The sequence below is a fragment of the Chiloscyllium plagiosum genome, chromosome 8 (assembly GCF_004010195.1).
Source record: "Chiloscyllium plagiosum isolate BGI_BamShark_2017 chromosome 8, ASM401019v2, whole genome shotgun sequence".
NCBI classification, from domain to species: Eukaryota; Metazoa; Chordata; class Chondrichthyes; order Orectolobiformes; family Hemiscylliidae; genus Chiloscyllium; species Chiloscyllium plagiosum.
Genome location: NC_057717.1, coordinates 98,422,795 through 98,425,854, shown reverse-complemented (window position 1 = coordinate 98,425,854; position 3,060 = coordinate 98,422,795). Strand labels below are relative to the sequence as shown.

Genomic DNA, 3,060 nt, shown 5'->3' with positions numbered 1-3,060 from the left:
GGCCTGTTTCCACACAGTAGGTATTCTATGATTGAACTGAGTGGCTCGCCCGACCATGTTAGGAGGGCAGTGAGGTGTCAACGCCCAATGGTGAAGGCCAGACTTGGGTAAAGACGGCAGACTTCCTTCCCTGAAAAGATACTGGCGTGCCGAATGGGCTCTCAATGACAATCGTGTGGATTAATCGTATTTAAATTCCAAGCAGCTACACGGGCAGGATTCAAACCAATACTCGCAGAGCATTTGTTGCAACCTCCGAGTACCTCAGCAAGAACCCTGCCAATACCTCATTTGACATATCCCGGAAAGCGAAACTCAATATGGAATCTCCTCTAGCCCCTGTGTACCGCCAGTGTAATTATCAAAGGGCTGCACTTTGGCTGTCCTGCATGCTCAAGCGTGGCAGAAAAGTGGATGTGAACAGCGCTGGATCAGCCCTGATCTCACTGAATGGTGGAGGAGGCTTATGGAGCTGGGAATTTCCCACACTGTCTTTAATGGTCTTAAGGCTGCGCTGGTCCGACCAAAGATATTTTAGCCGCAGCCGTTTCAAATGCTGCTAGACCTGCTGGAGTTTTTTTTTCCCAGCAATTTGTGATTTTTTTTTTTCTGATTTACAGCATCAGCAGCTCATTCAGTTTTTCATAGAGATTTAACTCATGGGATTGAGGGGAGTGGGCAAGCAGCAAAAATCAAAACACGCGTCATTCATTCCATCTCCAACCACCAGTTTATTTTCACTTTGTCACCACACAATTATTCATTGAACGCTCCCGCAATTTTACTCTATCGTGGCTGCACACAGCAGATACGACAGAAAGGCGCTGACAAAGGGGGGGGGGGGGGGGGGGGGGATTGGTGGTCTCTGGAGACAGAGAGAGACAGAGAGACAGAGAGAGAGAGAGAGAGAGAGAGAGAGAGAGAGAGAGAGAGTTTGTATCCAATAAAAATATACAATGATCCTATTCAAAAAATGTTTAATACACTATTGTTTGGTCACAGCCAAAGGGAGGAATACAAAAGCTGGGCTTGATTGAAGTGGAGATAAAAGATGCCTGGGTAAGCACCTGAATCCCATTCACCTCCAGTACCCGACGGAGGGGAAGGGACTCTGAGCTTTTTGAGGGAAGCAGTATTCAGCCACCAGTCCACAAGACTCCAAATCCATTAAGCTGTAAAATCAGTCGAACAGTTACTGTCACATATCCTCGATTGTGTACAACTGCTGGCTTCTGACTGTCAATGTGAAACACCAACTGGACAAAACAACAAGAAGGAAAGAAATGTTTGCCCTGAAGGAGGTTTGGGGGGTGGGGGTGAGGGACCCATACCTGGGAATCAGTTTCACTCTGCCTGACTCCAGCTAGCTGTGTACTGAGAAATACTGACACTCCCTTCCCCAAAATGCCCTGGTCTTCCCAGACAGGGAGTCTACAAAGTTACTAAGCAATTTATTAACAACAACAACAACAAAAAAGGGAGGGATTTGGTGGGCAGTGTGGGAGTCTTCAACAACAACAATCCGGGGAACAGACTGGCGGTATTTGGAGGGGAGGGGAGGTGGGGAGCTACTTTTGAAACGAAAAGAAATCACATTGGCAAAAAACACAGTGGCGGTTATTAAATCATTTCACATTTGGAATTCATTAACAGAGCGCAGAGCCTGGTGCCCACGAAAGGGGAGGTGAGAGGGTGCGAGGGAGGGCATGCGAAAGACCGCGCACACGCTTGAAAGAATCCCCATAAACCAGAAATTACAGAAGCGCAGACTCCCGAAGCCAGACCCGAAACAGGTTGCGTTTCCAAAAGCACGACGCATTTCCAAGAGGGACATAAATAGCCAACTGCGCACACACGCAGCCTCTGAAAGCAGCCGGGCGGACTGCCTCCTGCAAATCTTATTACCAAGCCTTTTAAAGAAAAAAATGTCAACTGCATTTCACTGTGTAAGCAGCGTGTTGGTTGACACTGGGTACTGAGCTGAGTCACCGTGTCTCACAGACGTGGGAGGTGGAGGGGGGGAGGAGGAGGAGGAGGAGAGAATGACTGCATATCAGTTTGAAAAAAAAAGAGTTCTGCAGAGCTGTGATTTAGTTCCAAGTGATCGACGATGAAAAAAAAAAATCTTCTCTCAGAGGAAAGATATCATTTTTGGAAAAAGTGCCCAGAGAGAGAAGGGCTTCAATTAAAAAAAAAATAAACTGGTCCAAACCGGAGGGAGGCCTGCTGGGGTCAACAGTGCTGCAGGTTCCAGCAAACCCATCTTTGTGTTTCTTCACCAATCAGGTTCCAACAACCTGTAAAAGAATAATACACATCAGCGATCAATGAATGACTGAACAATGGGCACGGTCACAAAAGAATTTTTTTTTTAAAATGTCGTGTAAATGAGTTGGTTCCCACTGTCCAGTATACTTTTCCTTCTCAGTTGCCCAGGTTAGATGGGAAACGTGGATGGAAATGTGTTGCTGGAAAAGCGCAGCAGGTCAGGTAGCATCTAGGGAACAGGAGAATCGACGTTTCGGGCATTAGCCCTTCTTCAGGAAACGTACAGAGCAGTGTGACTGATGGGGGGACCAATTTCAGATTCCTCACCCTGGGGCAATCTGCAGTTCATCCCTTCAGGAGAGGGAATTACCACGTAACATCAGCACAGACCCACACCCTGCCTTATAAGAGACCCTTCAGAGAACAGGTTTACATCGAAAGCCCAGTTCTGGCAAATACTTCTCTCTCTCGCCCCTCTGAGAAACTGCCTAATCTGCTTAACGACTCCAGCATTTTCTCACTTTCTACAGTAGCACTCGAGTATTTTGCTTTTGTGTTGGAAACAGGGCCTTACAATCGGCAGCAAAAGTCTGAAAGCATCTGACACAAAGAGCAACCCATACTGCAAGTGCTCGGCCAGCCTGACAGCACGTCTACAGGGCAGGAAGGAGTGGGCAGAAAAGAGAGAGGGAGAGAGTACACGCAAAGGGTGTGCAAGTAGAGAGAGACACATAGGTGAGGGAGACACACACAGGCGAGGGGGAGGGAGAGAGATGGGGGGAAGGGGGAGAG

At 47.7% G+C, this 3,060-nt stretch overlaps 1 protein-coding gene across 1 annotated transcript in view; it reads right to left on the bottom strand.

Moving 5' to 3' along the window:
• Nucleotides 1-960: 960 nt before the first annotated feature.
• prkcsh (protein kinase C substrate 80K-H) overlaps nt 961-3,060 on the bottom strand; it is a 77,942-nt gene continuing 75,842 nt past the window's right edge. Inside the window, exon 17 of the mRNA XM_043694863.1 lies at nt 961-2,297. The gene's annotated coding sequence lies outside the window, so the exon portion shown is untranslated. The remainder of the gene's footprint in view (nt 2,298-3,060) is intronic.